Raw genomic sequence first — 22,391 nt, 5'->3', positions numbered from 1 at the left:
GGGGTTTGGCGGTGCTGTGCCCGCAACTCGCCCTCCCCCCCCCCCCCCAAAAGCAAGGAAGCAAGGAAAATTCGGATCACTCATTCCTTTCTTTCTCCTTTCCTTCCTGTCCTCCCTCCTCCTCCTCATCACACTTCTTCATCTTCTTCATCACCATCATCAACATCATCTTCGTCTCTGCAGAGTGCCCCTCCCTCTCCTCACTTCCCTCGTGCGTCGCTGGATGAGGAGGAGGAGGGTGCAAGCAGTGACCACCGCCTCCCTTCTTCCCCCGTAAGACCCCCTCTTGACTTTCTATTACCGGTTACAACGGACTGCGAGGGGTGGATGGATGGATGACACACTCTCCATGGATGCGAGCGAGCAACTACAGTGGATTTATAATATATATTAGTATGGATGTAGTTACCCATTTGGATGGATGTGCGGAAGATATCAATATCCATATAAGTTCATATAACTATAAAATGATTAAAATAAGATAATTAAATTTTAGAATTCTATGTAACATAATTTCAGAATTTTAGAATTTTAATCTTAGTAGTTTTCTGTACGAAACTATTTAACATATGATATTTGGTTTCAATTGTTTTATACTACATTAATTCAAACCTTGCATATAATATTTATTGGCATTTGAAGTCTTTTTCAATTGACTTGTTCCTTTTCAAAAATAATTGCAAAAAGAAATTAATTTTAAAAATTTAATAGATTATTGTTTACTTATGAAAATAGGATAAAACATTTTACTTTTGAGATTTAAACTTCTTCATTTATCAATTTAGACTAACTTTTATTTTAAATGGATTTACAAAGAATGTATAATATGGTGAATTTTATAACATAAATCAAAAAAAGTCTTTCTTTTGAATCAAACATGATCATTTTTAATTGATGTAATATCTTTTAGATCACAAATTCTTAAATAGTTTTTAAAATTTTGATGTATGATTTTTTATTTAATATTTTAATAAATAATGGATTTATTGCATGATTTATTTAACTTTATTCTAAGAAGACACAATCATAAAAATAATTTCTTTATTATTTTTAATATAATGGAGTTATGTCCATTCAATAAAATATTCTATAATAAGAAGGCAGTTGTATGTGTGCTTTAATCAGTTCTATAAACTTAACTATAATTCTACAATTATTACATGCTTCAAATTTATGCAAATAAAAATTTTAATTTTCACTATGATAATCATATTATTAGCTAGAGAAGCGATTTTTGATTCTTTATTGCTTGTTTCTAGTATTTTAATTGCAACTAGTTTAACTCCTTGCATATATTATATTAAGGCATCATTTTGTAGTTGTGAATTACTTATAAAGAAACTAAATCAAAGAGTCAATCAACATTTAACATATTTGGATTAGTTTGACTTTTTTCAGGTCTCATAATTTTAATCTATTTAATAATTTATTTTTCTAACCTCAAATCTATCACTACCATAGAGATTTAATTGCATAAATAGCTTTGAATAGAATAAGTTAAATTAATTTTAGTTTAGTAGATGTTGTATGTCAAACTTTCTTCTTCTTTGTTAGATGCTTAGCATAAAATAGAGCTTCTAATGAAATAAGGTATACTCATCTATAAGGTACTTTTAACAACAATAGTGCTTTGTTGTACTCTAAAGGATCAATATTTGTTAGATTTTTCTCTTCTTTAATTAAAAATCTGCATATAATGAAGCTTGAAATAAAAAAAAGATATAAATGTTTACATGTTACTTTTGTCAAATTTAACAATTTGCTATACTTCAAAGGTTTGAATGTTTAATTATCTTCATTAAATGTAATAATAGATTTTTCTAAAATTATAAAATTTGTAAGTTTTATAAACTTTATTAAATATTAATGTATAATTTTTAAAAAAAACTTAAAATTTATATTTATAATTATATTTTAATACAAAGAAATTTAATGAGACAATTTATTAATGCACTATATTATAATTTATTTTAATTCAAAAAGAACTTAATGGTTTTAAATGCTTGATTTATAATTCTTATTTATTACAATGTATATGCCTAATTTTTCAAATCTATTTTTATATTTTAGGATATTAAAATTATATCTTTTGATTTACATTAATAAAATATTTTATATAAAATTAATTATTTTATATTTTAAATTAATAAATTAATTAATATAATAATCTTTATAAAAAATTTAAGATTTGAAAAATAATAATAATTTTAAAAAACTATTATTATAATATTTTGTTTAAAAACCTCAATATAATAAATTAAAATATAAATTATATATAAAAATTACTAGAATTTATCATATATGAATATAAATTCTATATTATTTTATTAAAAATAAAAATATGTAGTTATATATTTATTTATTAAAATTCATCTTATTTATTTTTTAATTTTTTTTAAAAAAAATTCATAATTGGAATATAAGATGATAATAATAATAATAATAACATAATTGTCACTTGCTAAAACAATCAAACGATACAAAGTTAGAGCAACAAGTGGGAAGGTAAGAGTAGGACTATTAGTAATACAATGAAAACATAGAAACACCTCTAAAGTATAGACCACAAAGGAAAAATATTTAAGAATAAGAAAAATAACACAATAGTTGGTGAAGCATTAGCATAATGAATATAATATTATTAAGCGATAGAATCTTAAGATAAAGTAGTATTGATTGGAAGCCATATAATTTTGAATTTTGGTAATAAACATCAATGTATATTGTTAGTTGAAATTGTTACAAAGTAATATCTTCTACTTGCTTGTAGATTCTAAAGCATAAGTAATATTTGATAATTATACTAGGAAACATTGCATGACAAAATTTTGAAGGGAATTGTTAAAGAATGTACACAAGATCTATTAGCAAGGTAAAAAGAAGAATAAAAACATGAGAAGATATATAAAGATCTCTTTTTAGTTGTCTCAAATTCAATGAGCATAGCTAAAACTCAAGAGAGATTGCTACAATCACTATTACTTAAGGAGACTAAAGATTTGAAAATTTGGTAATAATGATATATCATAATGATTTGTACAATCAAAGAAAATATACAACCAATAAAAATACATCCATGTTTTGAATATGCATATAATTATAGAATTATTTATTATATTCATAAGTATCAACAGTCAGCAGAATATCAAAATCAACAAAATCAATACTGAAATAAGGTGACTATCATGAATATTGAAGAATCCCATTTATCTACAATATCAATAATACAAGTTGTTTGTGCCATAATAACCACTCGAGTTAATTGGTGCCAATAAAAAATATCTAAAGAAATATAAAAGAAACCTTATATTTTATATACTTCAAAACAATGGAAATGGCTTGAAAAGATTTGTGAATAAGTATAACATGAAATATGCACAAATCAAGCTATGGTCCATATTTCCACTTCCTCTATTTGTATATTAAAGCCTAGACTTTGTCAGCCCAATTAAATCAATTATTAAGTGGTACAATAAATATATAATCATAGCAATAGAGTATGTAATCAAATAGTGAAAAGCTTATATATTAAAAATAAAAATATTAATTATTATTAAATTTATTAATAAAAATATAATCAAATAATTTAAGTGCTTGCTTGAAATAGTTTCCAGTTAGAGAACCTATTTTATAATAAATCCATCAAAGTACTTGTGGATATATTCATAATCAAGCATTAAACATCTATCATCTACTATCTTTAAGGAAATGGTCTTATAGAATTTATAAACAAAATAAATGTTATTATAAGTAGTCGATTCATTTACATCAACAAGGTGTCAAGGACATGAATTTCAAAAAATTAAAAGATCAATACACACATACACCACTCAAAAAGACTAAAAAATTACTTAAAGATGGTATAATATTAAACTAGAATAGCTATTGTCAAAGATAAGAAGACTAGAAAATCTTAAACAAGACTAAAGATTAGATAGGCATTGATAAAAGTGAATAAGGCTTCACTCTAGCCTCCATATATAGTATATAACTAAAGTCTATGTCACAACGTTCTATAGGACCTCCCACATGTGTCCAATTTGTATGACATATGTCTTTACTTGCAAGACAAGTTTCCTATATGTATGCCATATTAATAACTTATATCACAAGCTATCGATCCATTGTTGTATTATGTATCATCTTGTTAGGAAATGCACTAGACATCTAGCTATGGAAAGTAAGGTTGAATTTTACAAGTACTCAAGAATCCTAATATATTTCAGCCTTATAAGAAGAATGCAATTTGAATTTTCATTCAAAAGTACTTAAATTCAACATAATATACTAAAAAATACTCTTCTTAGTAATTTCAATTATATATAAACTCCAATTCCCTTGTTACTTTCATAATTAGATAATTTTGATTTTTCTTTGTTATCTTAATCCTAATTAGAAAGCTTTAGAAAGTTGTAGTTTCAAATCTAATCATCCACTTAGAGCAAAACTTTGCACAAAAATGCTAATATAAGTCTTCTATGTGCTCAAAAGTATTCACTCCAATTAAACTTATAAATCATGAAAAAATGCCCAAAAATCTCATTGATGTTATTTGGCCGCCAACTTGAAAGTTAATGCAAATATTCTAGCCATAATTTCTCCTTCTCCAACTCTTAACTTTAGTTCAAAATTGGTCTATAGCTTAATCTTCAAGTCTTCTAAGATTATGCCAAATTTCACTTTAATCTAATAGGTAGATCTTTAGATATCATAGAAATCCTATCTAACCTCAAATTGCCAACTTCTAATACCTTCTTGTATCAAAACCCAAATATATTTCTTAACTACATTGTTAGATTACCACAAATTTTTATACACTCTTAGCACACTCAATTAATCAAGTACTATCAAATTTTGAATTATAGATGTAATACTAATCTCATGAACTAGCTGAGAGTTCTAGCCCTAATTGTATTGCATAAATTCCAAGTTGCCCAAATAAACCTTAACTTTGAACAACAATTTTCAAGTCGAAACAAATCCTATCAAAATAAGTCTTACGTCTCTACAACAAGCTCTAAGCTAGCTCTTAAATTTTAATTTTTGATCTTTGATTGAAATCCTATTTTGCCTTAGGTCGTAATTTTAGTAGCTAGAGGTCTGATTTCAACCCTGTCTCACAAATAATCGACCTCTAAGTATCAATCTAATCTATCCTAAGGGTTTTTTAGCCCAAACCTACCATCAACTTAATCCGAGTATCAACCATGCTGATTATTTATCTCTTTTAGTTTGAATTTATCAATTTATGGTCTTTCTAAGGTAGTAAAAGAGTCCTTACAATCTAGAAGGTAAAATTACTAACCAATCTTTAATCTATTAATTATTAAGACAAGAAAATAAAGTAAGAGGCTTTTATAGAAGCTATGTTTAAATATCTTGAATTATTATTGAACCAACATAAATAGATATTAATAAGAAATTTATTTTTGATTTTATTTTTAATATATAGTCATATTACATCACGACAACATACAACACATGGCTAGCTTGTTGGTTAAGTTTTTAAGCTATCAATCACTTATAAACACATATAAAGGTGAAACCATATCTATGAAGCTTTTAAAAAGCTATTTACAAGATATCATCAAATTAATTTAGTTTCATATATTTATAATATTTAAATAAATTTTAATATATATATATATATATATATATATATAGTCATAATGTAACATGAATAATAGGTTAAAAGGACAATGGAATTATTATATTATGAAAGATCTTACTTCAAATATTATAGCAAATCATCAAAGAAAATAGACAATAATCGAAAAGAAAATAAAATTAAAGGTGTAAATGCTACATTTTTACAAAGTAGGCTTCTATTTACTTAATAGGGCCATAAATAAGGCAAATCAAGATAGATTAGAAAAATAAAGGATATAAACATATAAAAAAAGAAGTTAAGAGTTGAGTATAGCAAAAATTGACTCAAAAGAATGAAATTTGATACCCAAAGAGGACTAATTATCAATGTAGATCAAAATCAGTTCCTAAGACACAAAACATGGCATCTATGGCAAATTAAGGGTTCTTTGGTAAATTGAAAAGTGGAATTACATGGCAGACTTAATTTTTTTTTTAAGCATTGATTTTGAATGATTTGAATGTATAATGACTTTACAAGAGCTTTGCAAAGTCACAATTGTTTTGGGTGATTTTAGGATTTGTGAAATAAAGAGGATATTATGTTTTGGAAAATTTCATGATTTTGGTAATAGATCTATAGTTCAAAATTTGAAAACTTATGTGAATAGTTGTTTGGAGTGTATGCTATAAGTTTGAATTTGATCGAATTGTTGAATTGAAGATTATTGAATTTTAAGTAGATTGAGGTCTCAAAAATTGGACTTTGAGAGGTAGTTAGGGTTTCTAAGTTCTTCAAAAATTTACTAGTTAGATTGATATAAAATTTATGTGTAAAGATAATAAACTTCATTTACTACACATATGTAAAATTTGAGAACAATTAAATAGTTTGAAAAGGAGATATTGGCATTGGAAGTTCAACATTTAGATTGGAGTAAGAGATTAGTCAACACTTGAGCAAAATTTAGGGTTTTTTTCCATTTTTTAAGTACAATTATCTTCAAATTTTTTACGCTGATTGCTAACTTAGTTGTTAAAAAGTTTGTAAAATTTTAATTAAGATCAATGATTTGACTAATAGATATTAAATTTCTAAATAATAATAGGTTAAATTAAATTGATTAAGATTTTATTAGGATGGTTAAGAGTTTGAGATTTGTCTAGGATTTGGTTTAGAATTTAGGATTTGTTTAGGATTTTATTTAGGATTTAAAAATTTTCTAGGATTTGATTTAGGATTTAAGATTTGTCAAGGATTTGATTTATAGTTTAAGGTTTGTTTAGAGTTTGATTTAGGATTTAGGATTTAGGATTTGTCTGGGATTTGATTGAAATCCATTAGGATTTCAATAAAAATTAAATTAAAACTTATTTGAGATTTATTTAAGATATATTTGTGATTATTTTAATATTTTTTAGGATTTCTTAAGGATTCTTTTTAGATTTATTGTAGATTTTCTTTCAACTGCTTTAAAATTTTTTATTGTTTCAATTGTAATTTTTTTAAGGTTTCTTTTGAATTTGATCTAAGCTCATTTAGTATTATTAAGATTTAATTAGAATTTATTTAGTATTTTATTAGTGTTAATATTTTGTTATAGAAATTTTTATACTACCTTCCATAGCTTAGTGCCTAATACAATCTAGAACAAGACTTCATGTAATATGATACCATGCTATTATCTCTCTTTTTAAGGATTAATTCCATGAAGAGTAATGATTACATGTTGAAAAAGTCCAAGATACATCTAATTGTATTTGCCGCATACTTTAATTATTTTTTTTTTTTAATATATTTAATAGGTTCTCTAAGCAACCAATATTGTCTTATTCTATGGCAAAAAGACCACCTATTATTTAATCATTGTTAAGGCCTTTATAAGTTCTCAAATAGAATATTTGTAACACCATCAAGAATTGTTCTTATCTTCAATAAAATCACCAAATATTAGAAGTCTCTTCTATAATCACAATATCAAATATATTGTATCTTATCATCTATTCAAAGAAGAACATTTCTTTTGTGAAGATCTTCATCTTGATTACATCATCTTGAAGGTTGTAATAGTTGTAATGCTTTGTTTGATTAGTTAGCAAGTAATAGATCTTGAATTGAATTTGTTGGCTATTAGTTCTCTATTTCTTTGGAGTCATAAATACATAGAAACTACAAACAAGGATAGAATGTCAAATTTAATCTTTCTTACACTATAATTCTTTTAAAATAAAGATTTTTCATCCTTCATCTTAATTTTTATAAATGTCATTGATAAAAAATATCAACCTTCTTTGCTACATTTGCATGATTTTTAGTTGATTTTTATGTACATTTATTAATATCATATCTACACCAATGAAAAAGATATTCTAATTTATTTTGGTATTGCCTTGAGTCGAAGACTTTTCAACCTTATATTCTTGGTTATTATCTATTTCTATATGAAGAAGTCATATTTGTTGTCTATTTGGTATATTTATTGTCTTATATTGTTGAAGCAGTGGTATTTGTTGTCTATTTGGTATATTAATTGTCTTATATGGTTGAAGAAGAAACACATAGAATATAAGATAGATCTTCATAGACTTTGGCAGGTACAATTAGTAAGCAACCAGATTAGTTTGTTTACGTATAGGAAATGATTTAAGTCTATAGTAATCCAACTTATAATAAGAGTAATATTACGAGAAAATAATAATACCTTATCACTAATATAGAATTGAGGTTGTTCTTTACAAAAAACATGTACATTGATCTTTTATTGTTTTTGAGCTTCTTACAGTTGCTCCTTTGTTGTTGTATGTAGCTTTGACAAACAAATTGCCAAAAAATTTGCTACAAGATTATCAACTTTTAAAAATTCAAAAGTATTAAGTTGTAGATGATGACTATAATTGGTAAAAAAGGTGTTTGTTGAATAGAAGAATATATTTTATTATTATAAGCAATCTTTGCTAATGGTAAAAAAATTATTCAATCATCTTATTAATAATTGATGATATATATGTCATATACTGCTCTAAAACTTCATTCACTTGCTTTTAATTTGAGGATAGAAGACAAAGATAGTTCTATGTTACCTTCAAAATCTTAGAAAGAATTTTTTAGATTCTTGATATAAATTGCATCTCTCTATTTGATATAATATTTTTTAATAATTCACGATAGCAATAGATGTTATCAAGAAAAAGCTTAGTTATTTTTCCACTTGTAATAGATTTTGAATAAAGTATAAAATATGCCATCTTAATAAATTTATTTATTTTCACAAATTTAGAATAAAAAAAATCTAGGATTGAAAGATTCATAATAAAATCCATAGGAACAAAAAAACCATGGTTGTTTGGAATATGTAATAACTAAAGAAGTCTATAAGGCTGATGACAAGGAATTTTTGATCTTGAACAAACATCACATGATTGTGGAAAGTCTTAAACTACCTTCCATATTTGAGGCTATCAAAAATCTTTAGATATTAGCTCCAAAGTTTTGTTGAATCTATGATATTTGACTACTAGAAAGTTGTATTGAGCTTAAAAAACACATAATTGTGCTTCATTTTTTAAAGTATATAATTATCCTACAAAATAGAATAGATTTTTTTTGAATTCAAATGTAGAACTATCTTGAGGCTTAGAAGAATTATTCTTAATATTATGAACAATAGAATTAGAAGACATATTTGATTGAACTTGCTTAAAAAGATTGAATTAGTACTTAATATTAATTTCATTGCTGAAAGATGGAAATCCTTTGATTATAAAAGAATTATTCTTTGTTAATCAAAGGATATATTTATTTCTTTTGGTGCAAGTTAAGAATATCTTGAAAAGGTGTCTAACAAATCTTGTTGTTTTTTGGATCAATAAATGATCTTCAAATCAAATCTTCCTAAAAACATGCTCCAATGGGCTTGGCAACCATTTATAATACGTGCAGACTTAAAATATTTGAGATTCTTGTGATTTGTATTTATATTAATTGGAGTACAAGCATCTTTTAGAAAATGATGTCATTCTTAATATGAATCTGTAATTGCAAGAAATTCTATATCATAGAGCTTATAATTAATTATAATTGCTAAAAAATTCTCAAATAAAAAGCTACCAAATGTAGCTTGTTTTTTGCTCCTATTTGTAAAAAAACCACATTTATAACAAAGTTTAATGCTCCCATTTTCATAAAGAATGCTTTAAAAAAGTCTATGTGATACAAGATTGGTGTAGAAATAAATGTTATTTTTAAGACTTCAAAAGATGCTTTAGTTTCTTTGCTTGATTCAAGTTTGTCTTTACATATCAAACGTGTATTAAGAGTGAAAACTTGAAAAAAAATTTGATGAAGATTTGATAATAATTTTCAAATTTTTAAAAATACTTTATAATTTTTATTATTTTTCAAATCTTCCAATCTATGTTAGTTTGGATCTTTTTAAGATCCATAATAAGGCTATCATTTGAAACGATGTATCCTAAAAATTTAACTTGAATAATGTGAAATACACACTTTTTTTATCTTAGCATATAATCTTGCTTCTCTTAATTTTTATAACACATCACAAACATAAAGTTTATGTTCTTTTATATTTTTAGAATGAATGAAGTTGTTTTTCAAATAATAAATGACAAAATTATCAAAAAAATCATAAAAGATATCTTTCATCACATGTTAATAAATAGCTAGTGTATTTATCAACTCAAAAAATATGAAATTATATTCAAAATATTCATATTTGATTCAAATTATAATTTTCTATTCATCTCTTTCTATAATGCATATTAGATTGTGTGCTCCTTATAGATCTATTTTAATATAGATCTTTGTTTGATTAGATTGATTAAAAAGTCTTGAAATCAAAAATAAAAGATACCTATTTTTGATGTTGATCTTATTTAATCATCAATAATATATATACATCTATAGAGATCCATCTTTTTTCTATAAAGATAAGATGGGAGCCCTTATTGGAGATTTAAAATTACAAATAAATTTATTAATAAAATTCTTGTCAATTTAATCTTTAAGTGCAATCAATTTATTTTGTAATAGGCTATAAATTGGTTTTAATGGTAGTTGAGTACTTTCTTAAAGATAAATGGAACAATCATGAGAACAATGTTGTGAAAGAATATTTACATTTTTCTTCTCAAAAATGTCTTGATAATCTTCATATTGGTTTACAATGCCACTTAAATTATTTTTTATATTAAAAATAGATGTGGCATATATAGCAAAAGTTGGTTCTTTTTATGTGCTATGCATAAAAATTCTTATACCTACCAATAAGAGTTTGAACATATTGGATTTATGGATTTCTTCTTGACTAACAAAATCTTAGATTAAACTATAGAAAAAATCAAGTTTATAAGTAATTGAGTCTAATTAGAGGTCATATTTTTTAGTCACAATAATCCTAAAATAACTAAATTAAAAGAATATTTAATCTTATTAAATATTACTAAGTTGTTATGACCACTAGTTGCTACATTTAAAAGAATAGTTTCATAGATGACATCTCTATTAGACAATGAATGATTATTAATTACATCTATATGTACAAGTTTGATTTTTTTAATTAAGTATATTTCTTAATTTTTATAAAGTCTTTGTCTATAAAATAAGTTGAAGCTTCTGAATCTAGCAAGGCTAAGACTTTGTGATTTTTTGGTCCTAAATAAATTTCTATTATAAAATAAGGTGAAAGATCTAAGGAGAGGATATGACCTTTATTAGGTGTTGTACAAGATTCCAACTACATGATCTCTATTATACTTGAAAAAATTGGTTTTCCAACACATTGTCCTCTTTTGTAACTATGCTCTTTATTTTGTGGTTGCATTTTTTATTTAGACAATCTTTTTTTTTTTCTTTTCAATGTGAGTTGGCACTAAGCTGTAGAAGGTAACATATAACTTTTTTTTGCTGTGATGTAGCAAAGTAGGCACTGATCTTTTTTCTTTGTTGTAGTGCACAATATTGGATATCATTATTTTTTTACTATTACACAGCAATCACATGGTGTTGCCTTGGTATTACAATATCTATGGCAATTCAAAGACATTGCAAGGAGGATATTCATTGTCGCTATCTTTTCTAAGCTTATAGAGTGATGACACCATTTATTTATTTTTTATTTTTTATTATAGTATTGAAATTTTATATTTGTGGAATAAGGATATAGCAACAACTCAAGAAAGCACCAAGCTCAAAAAAATTACTATTAGACACAGTTTGAACTATTGCATAAATAACTTTCACTTCCTTACATTTAATGAGAATTTGGAAGTCAAAGGCAATTAAACTCAGATGACTTTTTATCAAGATTAGAAGTAGTTAGGAATTGATGAAGATAGGATTTCGAATTAAAAACATTAGATGTTGGATGAAATTAAATCAAAGATGAACTTCAATTAAGATAGATGATAAATTATAGATGAAAGTGGATTAATATTGGATGATTTTTATTTATTGATGAAAATTATTCATGGATGAAAATTTATTTGTAGATAAAAAAATTTCATTGGATTAATTTTTAGTTTTAGATGATAATTAATACTAGATAAAAAATAAAATAAAAAATTTTAAAAAAATATTTTAATTAAATAATTTCAAATAAAAATTTCTTTTTTTATAGGTATGGTTTTTATTTGTTAAATGATTTGTATAAATGTTGTGGATATATAAGTGTGACATTTAAATTATTAAAAAGCTTAATGGATTCTAAAGAAGAAATAATTAAATGCATTTAGCTAATCAATTCATAAGTTAACTAGTAGTTGTGCATTAGAATGAATTAATATTTAGAGTGGTTTATTTTAGCTCACAATTGGAATGTTTTGAGACTAATTGGACACCAGATAGATGTCAATCTTTAAATCACAATAATAAAAGAAAGTTAAACTTCTAATTTCTAAATTTAATAAAAATAATGAATTAGAATTTTAATCAAATTATTATTGGCATAAATCAAAGATAATTAAATAGTAAAAATAATCTTGTATCATTCAAAAATAATAGATAATCACTTAAAAAGAATATGATAATAAATCATATATTTTTTTAAAAACAAAAAAATAATAGACTCTTAAAAAAAGAACAAGAATAAGAAATGTATTAACAAGACAAAAGAAGGTTACACTCTTGCTTCCAAATATATTATCTAACTAAGAGCCACATTACAATATTCTATAGGACCTCAAATACATATCCAACTTCCAAGATACATGTCTAAATTATACAAAAAGTTTCTAATATGTAGGCTACTTAGCCAACATGAACAACATGTGGCTAACTTATTAACAAATTTTTTAACCTATTAATCACCTCAAAGTACATATTAAATCAAATTTACATTTATAAAGCTTATAAGAAGCTTTGCCATAAGATATTATCAAATCTATCTATTTTTACATTCTATCTAATTCTTATTATTAAAGTAATTATATATATTTGTAATCTTGAGACTATATATTTAAAATTTAAAATTTCTATTAAATTGGATTATATTTTAATTTTTAATATTTTTATCGTAATTAGATGCATCAAAAATTTAAAAGCTTAGAAAATTAATGCTTTGTAATGTAGCTCTAATGATAAATAATCTAGTACTTGAAGTAGTCATCAAATTGTTTTGAAAATTAATTAAAAAAAATAGTCATTTGAAGGTCATGTTTTGTAATATTAGATAATTTCATATAAGATTTATTGATGATTATAACAAAAACTTATTTCAAGATTATTTTATCCTTAATAAAGAAGTTTATCATATGAAAATATGTTTCATATTCTTTATTTGTAAAAACAATATGTATGTAATTTCCACACATATTATGAATGCTATAATTTGAAATATAACATTTATTAATTGATTTCTTGTTCCTAGTGAAAAAAAAATTACTGTTATTAAAGAAGGTTTTGTCCATTGTCTACCAAATTTACTCTTAGATAAATAGGACATCTTGATCTTAATTCATAAGACATATCTTATAATTCATATTAGCTAAAAAAATAATGAATTTTTGAAGAAAAAAAACTATTTCAGCTACTTAGAATAATGAAGTTGCTGTATTATATATACATAAGAAAAAATGTAAGGAGAAAATTGGGATTTTTTGTGAGTAGATAAGATTTGTAATATGAAAGGCATTGAGATGATCCCAACAAAATACAAGAATACATTGGATATAAGCAAATAGCCACTAAATAAGTGTATCTTAAAAGTTGGCACATATATAATGTTTTTTCTTAATCTTTATATGACCAACTGTTAGGGACATAGTCCTTAGACCTTTCTAGAGACAAGTTTCTAGAACCTTCTAGAAGGAAGTTTCTAGAAACTTCCAGAATATTCCTTGAATATTCTCTTAGAATATTCTTCAAAGATTCCCTAAAGATTCTTTGAAGATTCTCTAAAGTTTCCCTTAGAAGGCTCTAGAAGATTCTTAGAATATTCTAGTAGATTCTAGGAAGTTACTTGAGAAGCTTCCTAGCTCTTGGGTAGTTGCTCGAGAAGCTTCATAGTTCTTGAGAAGCTTCTTGATGCGCTTCCTTAGAACCATAGGCCAGTAGTATATATAGGAGTCGAGGCTGAAGAGTTCTTCAGTCTCGACAACACATCTCTTGAAGCTCTAGCTCAATTCTCTTGGCGTTGATCTTGTACTCATCTGATAATCTAGTTCTTGTCATTTCTTCTTGAACTTCTTGTTTAGATTTCAAGTCTGTATTTTGTGTCCGTGACAGTTTGTCGAGACTACACTAACTTGAGATATCAGAGCTAGTTCTTTCTTAGTAGAGTGTGGATTACCCCTCTACTTGAAGGTATACTAGCATTTTTTAGAGGTTGCGGATTATCCTCCTCTAAACTGATATTTTCTCAATCACAATATCAGAGCTTAGTTCTTTGAGGCAGAGAGTGGACTACCCCTTTCCTTGGAGATACTTGAGCGTTCTAAGGGTTGCGGATTACCCTCTCTTGGACTGATATTAATTCCTTCTTTTTGTTTAGCATAGCTAGTAGAAAAGACTGTTAACATCGATTTCAGAGCTTTGCCTTCTTGATAGAGTGCGGATTACTCCTCTTCTCGAAAGCATTGAGGCATTTTTAGAGGTTGCGGATTACCCTCCTCTAAAACTGAAATCGTTTAGTGTTTTTTTTTCCTTTTCTCCGAGTAGGTTTTAGTGATAGGTAGCGCTACAATTTTCTCCAAGAGACTTAGCAATTTCTTCTTCTCTCAAAATTTTAATCCATCTATTCTCTAAATATGGAAGTAGACCACGTCATAGACAGTGCATCTCCACAAGTAGACAATAGAGTGGCAACTCTTGCAGATCTTCAAGCTCTTATGAATAGTGTACGAAAGGTGATTGCATTTCTTCGCAATCCAAGTAAAGAACATCAAATTGATCTAGTGACCGAAGAAGCTAGACACGAAATTCATAGCCTACAACAAGAGATTATTCGACTGAGAGAAGCAAGACATGTGTCACATATGACCCCTATAGATACTTCAAGGATTAGTACGAAAGAACCAAAAGCGAGTATGCCAGACAAGTTTGACGGAACAAGAGCCAACTTCCGAGGTTTTGTGCAACAAGTACGGCTTTACCTACGCCTATACCCTTCACGTTATCTGAATGGATTTACCCAGGTTGCTTTCATAGGTACTCTTCTATCAGGAAATGCTCGCTCTTGATTTGCTCCACTATTGGAGAAGGATTCTCCAATATTGTACAACCTAGAGGCTTTCATAGAGAGACTTACTGCTGCGTTTGGAGATAGCGATCAAGAAAGAGTGGCTGAAAGAAAGATACAAAATCTGCGACAAGGATCACGTTCTGCAGCAATCTATGCAGCAGAATTTCAACAGCTTATATGTGATCTTGATTGGAATGATAAAGTGTTCATGACACAATTTCGATATGGACTGAGAGATGATGTCAAGAACTTATTGATCACCATGCCTAAGGCGGATACTTTAAAAGAACTTATATCTCATGCAATTATTTGTGACAACCGCCTCTTTGAATTACGACAAGAAAGACGATCAGGCTGGAGAAATGATGGAGCATTTGCTACATTTTCAAAAGGTCCAGAGAATCACTCCACAGATCCTGAATCCATGCAAATTGATGTGGTACGTTTCAAACCCCTCACAGCTGAGGAAAGGAAGCGACGGTTTGAACAAAACTTGTGTTTATATTGCGGAGAAGCGGGCCATAAAGCTGTAGATTGTCGGAAGAAACAGAAGCCTCAAACAACAAGACTCAGGAGTACAAGCATGGAGGAAAACAAGGACGCCCAGCCACAATAGGGACCGTGCGGCTGGACATCTCAACATCCAAAATTAATCAAGGTCCCTTTCTCTCAGCTCAACCTTCAGATTGTTTTATGGTACCTTTACATCTGGGTATTCAAGAACTACAAGTCGATGCTTTATTAGACTCGGGTGCATCCGCTTGCTTTATAGATGAAGAGTTTGCTAAGCTTCACAATATTTCTCTTGTAAAGAAACTTAAGCCTGTCCATGTAGAAGTCATAGATGGACGACCATTGTCTTCGGGTAATGTTATCCATGAAACTAAACCATTGAAGGTACGTCTTGAAAACCATGAGAGCAATATTGTGTTTAATGTTATCAAGACCACTTCATGTCCTATCATTTTGGGACTATCTTGGCTTGATAGATATAATCCATTGATAGATTGGAAGTTGCGGAAAGTGACATTTCCAACAAACTCCTCGAAGGTGGAATCTGCCAAGACAATGTCTAGAAATAAATCCTTGTTTATAGGTGCAAGGGCTTTCATGAAGGAAGCCAAGCAAAATACACCTCTTGTCATCTTCGCAACTCCGACTCGAGAAGATGCAACTCCGACTTTGGTTATTCCAAAGCAGTATGAAGAATTCAAAGATGTCTTTGAAAAGAAGAATGCTGATATGCTGCCAAAGCATCGACCCTATGACTGTGCCATTGAATTGCAAGAAGGAGCACAACCACCTTTTGGACCAATCTACAATTTGTCGTAGACGGAGTTGACTGAGTTGCGGAAGTACATTGACGAGAATCTAGCCAAGAACTTCATCCGTCATTCGAAGTCGCCAGCTGGGGCACCAATCTTATTTGTGAAGAAGAAAGATGGCTCACTACGGATGTGCGTGGACTATCGAGGTCTCAACAAGGTGACAAAAAAGAATCGCTACCCACTGCTTTTGATCTCTGGTCTTCCACAACAACTTGGGCGTGCAAGGATCTTTACAAAGATTGACCTAAGGGGAGCTTACAACCTTGTGCGAATCAAGGAAGGAGATGAATGGAAGACAGCTTTTCGAACAAGGTATGGCCATTTTGAATACAATGTCATGCCATTTGGTCTTACTAATGCTCCAGCGGTCTTTCAACACATGATGAATGACATCTTTCGAGAGCATCTAGATGATTTTGTTGTCATCTATCTAGATGATATTTTGATATTTTCTAAGAACGAGGAAGAACATGAGAAGCACGTTCGTCTAGTACTCAAAAAACTACGGGAGCGAGGACTCTATGCCAAATTGGAGAAGTGCTTATTTCACCAAACTGAGATGGAGTTTTTGGGATTCATCGCGACTACGGAAGGATTGAAGATGGATCCAAAGAAGGTGGAAGCAATCATGTCTTGGGAAGTTCCGAAGACGGTTAGGGACGTACAATATTTTCTTGGATTTGCTAACTACTATCGGATCTTCATCAAGAATTATTCTCAAGTTGCTGCCTCCCTCACTCGGTTAACGTGCAAGGACAAGCTCTAATGGGGACCTATCGCAGAAAAAGCATTCCAAGATTTGAAGATGGTATTTATTACAGCTCCAATCTTGGTACATCCGGACTTTACAAAAGCCTTTTATTTGGAGACAGATGCTTCGGATTTTGCTTTGGGCGTTGTACTTTCACAGATGGGCATAGATGAGAAGCTCCATCCAGTTGCGTTCTATTCTCGAAAATTCTCTGCTGCTGAGATCAACTATGAGATCCACGATAAGGAACTCCTTGCTATAGTAGATTCTTTGCAAGAGTGGCGCTACTTTCTCGAAGGAACTGCACATCCAGTGACCGTATATACGGATCACAAGAATTTGGAGTATTTTATGTCGGCTCGGGTTTTGAATCGGCGTCAAGCTCTGTGGAGTATGTCGCTATTCAGGTTCGACTTTGTTATTACTTATCGGCCTGGGAAGCAACAAGGGTTGTCCGATGCATTATCAAGGAGATCATATCTCGCGCCAAAGGCTGGAGATGCAGCATTTGATCAACAGTGCACGACATTGTTGAAGCCAGAGAAATTTCGGCTCAATGCAGCTATTGTACCAATTGATGCTGATTTCCTCGACCAGGTACGGGCCGCAACCATTGAAGATTCTCTAGCCCTTGATATCAAGCAACATGCTAGTGATGATAAATTTAAGATAGAAGGAGATCTAGTATATTTCGAAGAGCGGTTGTATATCCCAAAAGGGCCAACACGACTCCGAGTTCTTCAATTTCGTCATGACTTTCCAACTGCGGGACATTTTGAATTCAATAAGACCTTGGAACTTATTTCCCGCGATTTCTGGAGGCCTCAAATGTGGAAGGATGTGAAAGATTTTGTTGTATCTTGTGACATTTGTTCAAGATCCAAAAACCCTCGACATCGGCCTTATGGACTTCTACAGCCATTGCCTATTCCGCGCCGACCATGGTCTTCGGTTTCCATGGACTTTATTACGGATCTACCACCATCGAATTCATTTGACAACATTTTTGTTGTCGTAGATCGGCTTACAAAGATGGCACATTTTGTCGCTTGCAAGAAGACATCGTCAAGCGAAGACACAGCAAGACTCTTTCTTGATAATGTGTATCGATATCATGGTCTACCAGATGATATCGTATCGGATCGAGGAACCCACTTTGTGTCAAAGTTTTGGAAATCTCTTTTTGAGATATTGAAGGTGGATATCCAGCTTTCTTCAGCATTTTATTCTCAAACGGACGGCCAAATAGAACGAGTGAATCAAGTTTTAGAGCAATATTTACGTTGCACCATCAACTATCAACAAGATGATTGGGCCGCATATCTACCGCTAGCCGAGTTTGCATATAACAACACCCTTCATGCGTCAACTCAACAAACGCCATTCTTTTCTAATTATGGATACCATCCGAAGCTTGACTTATGGAGTTCGTCAACGATTAACAATCCGGCAGCTGAAGGATTGGTGAAGGAGCTTTCGCAACTTCAAACTATATTGAAGCTTCAATTGCAAACTGCCCAAGAATCTTACAAGGCATCCGCGGACAAATTTCGGAATCAGGCACCTAAATTCACGATTGGAGACAAAGTTTGGCTGCTTCGACGAAATATTAAGACCAAGCGGCCATGTGACAAATTAGACTATCGGAGATTGGGACCATTTGTTATCCAGAAGCAGATCAATCCTGTAGCGTATCGTTTGGAATTACCAGCTACTATGAAGGTACATCCTGTCTTTCATGTTTCTTTGTTGGAGTCTTATCGAGAATCGTCTTTTCCTGGAAGAGTACAATGTCCACCACCTAGCATAGAAATAGAGAACCACTAAGAATACGAGGTGGAAAAGATCCTGGATTCATGGCAAAGACGGGGTAAATCAAAATACTTTGTGCATTGGAGCGGTTACGATATTAATGAACGAACATGGGAGCCGGCCAAAAATCTCGCGAATGCGCCACAAAAGGTACAGGAGTTTCATCGACGATATCCTGAGAAATCCAAGTCGATTCGACGATAGCTTCTTACTGAAGCTTGCTCATCCAAAAAACAGAAAAGAGGAGAGAGCACCACCAAAATCCATAGTTGATGTAGACATTCTCTCGAAGATAACGTAGAACTTTGTTAGTAGCCCAAGTTTGTTCTTATTGTTTTAGCCTTTGAATATGGATAGCCAAGATACTACACTTGTCATGTCATCTCAAGCAACTAGCTCACGAAGACGACCGCGAGATGAAGAACCGCCTGCACCACGACGACGTCGAAGGATTCCGAGCAACAGATCGCTGGTGATTGTATTTGAGGTCGAGCCTGCCTACAATGGTCAGCCAGAAGGAGTGTTTGTAGGACAATTTCACAATGAAGACACGGAGGTTCATGCTTGGTCAGAAGTTGAAGGCGTGGACTACTACCGTTGGCTTCAAGGACCATTGAATCACTTGCCTCATGAACAACAATTGGAGTTCATAGCAGAGGTTATGCGACAGATCTTCATTTTCTTGCGTTGGTATTGACTGACGATAACATTGCTTCTCGGAGACCTTGAAGCTAAAGGAGGAGGTGATGTTAGGGACATAGTCCTTAGACCTTTCTAGAGACAAGTTTCTAGAATCTTCTAGAAAGAAGTCTCTAGAAACTTCCAGAAGATTCCTTGAATATTCTCTTAGAATATTCTTCAAAGATTCCCTAAAGATTCTTTGAAGATTCTCTAAAGGTTCCCTTAGAAGGCTCTAGAAGATTCTTAGAATATTCTAATAGATTCTAGGAAGTTACTTGAGAAGCTTCCTAGCTCTTGGGTAGTTGCTCGAGAAGCTTCATAGTTCTTGGGAAGCTTCTTGATGCGCTTCCTTAGAACCATAGGCCAGTAGTATATATAGGAGTCGAGGCTGAAGAGTTCTTTAGTCTCGACAACACATCTCTTGGAGTTCTAGCTCACCTTTCTAGTGTTGTTCTTATACTCATCTGTTTAATCTAGTTCTGCCACTTCTTCTTGAACTTCTTGTTAGATTTCAAGTCTATATTTTGTGTCCGTGACACCAACAATCTTTGTAATTAAACTTGTTCAATCGTCAAACATTTTACTAATAGATTTATTGAACTTAAGTTTTTAACAAGAAATGTTTTAGATATTTTTCATCTATTTTTAATATCACATTGGCTATTATTAAATCATTTTTTTTTTGTTCTAGGTTAGAAACAATTCTTGTTGTATGTTCCTTGAGTAATGACAATAATCAAATTTTAAGAATAGATAGTAAAAAAATATTAGAATAAATTTAATAAAGAATGTCTTCTCTCCTAATTAATATAATGGTACATTGTCTTACACAATGATGCCAAAAAACTTTAAAGTTTTGTTAGAGGGCAATATAAAACAAGATGCTACATTAATGCACAATGTTGTTTACAACAAAGTATTTTAGTAGCTAGAAGGTCGCTAGAATTCTTTCTTAGATGACCTTTGGACTTTCTTCTTGGTTTTAATGACTCAATTCTTAAAATATTTTATAATTAGCTAAGTTCAATTACAAATATCAGAAGACTTTTATTGCTAATTAAGTTGAAATTTATATACAAAAGATGGCTAAAGTTTGTCCTTTGTTCATACAATGAGTGTATTAGTATATTGTAAGATTTAGAGATAGAGATAATTCATATTTTGTGTATATGTTTTGAAATAAATCTAATTTTAATGATAAACATACATATGCTATTACACAAGCAGTAGCATTTACATGTTTGGCAACCAATTCCTTACCAGGTATTTTATTTATTTATTTATTGTAATAAGTGAATTGTTAATTAACATTTCATATTTCATGAATGATTTGAATAATGTATTGTAGTATACATTTGGTTTTAGTAGTTTCAGAATATTCATGCAGTCATTTTTTACAATAAATTAAAATAATGATAATAATATGAGTTATGCCAAAATAATCAAAAAATAAAATACATGGAGTTTTATTAAAACAAGTATTAAAAATAGAAAAATCAAATTCAAAATATCAGTATTTCAAAGCAATGTATCAATTATTTTTTTAAAATGTGATTTTCTCATATGCTTTCATTACTAATTTTGAAGTTGAAATTTAGAAGCCACTATTAGTGTATCATAATCAAAGGACAATTTAATAGTATCACTGACACCTGAAGAAGAAAAATTAGCCATGTACTATCATTGTTTCAGAAGACATTTGAAATGCCAAATATTGGTTGATTTGGATTTGTGTAATATAGTGATTGTCAATAGTGTTAATAACAGTTAATTAAAGGTTCAGTAGTGATATTGTGATATATGCATATATTAATAGAATAATATTTTCATGTGATAAACTATAATTGTAATTATTTTGTGTGTATGTATGTATGTATGTATATATATATATATATATATATATATATTATTTTTCTTTTGTTGTGTTTTGGATAGATGTTATAACATTAAAATTTTGGGGACTATTTAGTTTATGTTTAGTACTGGCCAGATTATATGTACCATCGTTAATTAATACTTTGTACAAAATTCAAAGATAAACATTATTTGACATTCCAAATAGCTTCTAAAACAATATAGTGAATTTTTTGTTTCTATGTGTAAGTAACATAATTAAACTGTCCCTTTGATTTTGATATACTACTGGTGACTTTTAAAAAAAACGTCAAATTCATGAATGTAAAAACATATGAAAGTATCATCTTTATAATTTATTTATAAGGTGAATCTTTTATTAATTTAAGACGAAACTTACAACTTATTTAATGTTTTACTAATTTCCAACATGTGACACAGTTAAAAGATTCAATTTTCAACAAAAAAAAAAAAAGAAAGAATTTTGTGAAATTTTGTAAGGTTAGGATTATCAAAATTTACTTCGGCTAGCTGGAAATTTATTTTATATGGAAAAATCACACCATTAAAATTAAAAATTAACATTATCATGCTTATTAAATTATATCGATATATATATAAATTTTTTGTTTGTATACACACACAATCTAAAAAAAATCAAACACATTTAAAGTCAATCTA

Source organism: Physcomitrium patens, chromosome 22, assembly GCF_059467195.1.
Source record: "Physcomitrium patens ecotype Gransden chromosome 22, ASM5946719v1, whole genome shotgun sequence".
NCBI lineage: Eukaryota > Viridiplantae > Streptophyta > Bryopsida > Funariales > Funariaceae > Physcomitrium > Physcomitrium patens.
This window is presented reverse-complemented; position numbering follows the sequence as displayed.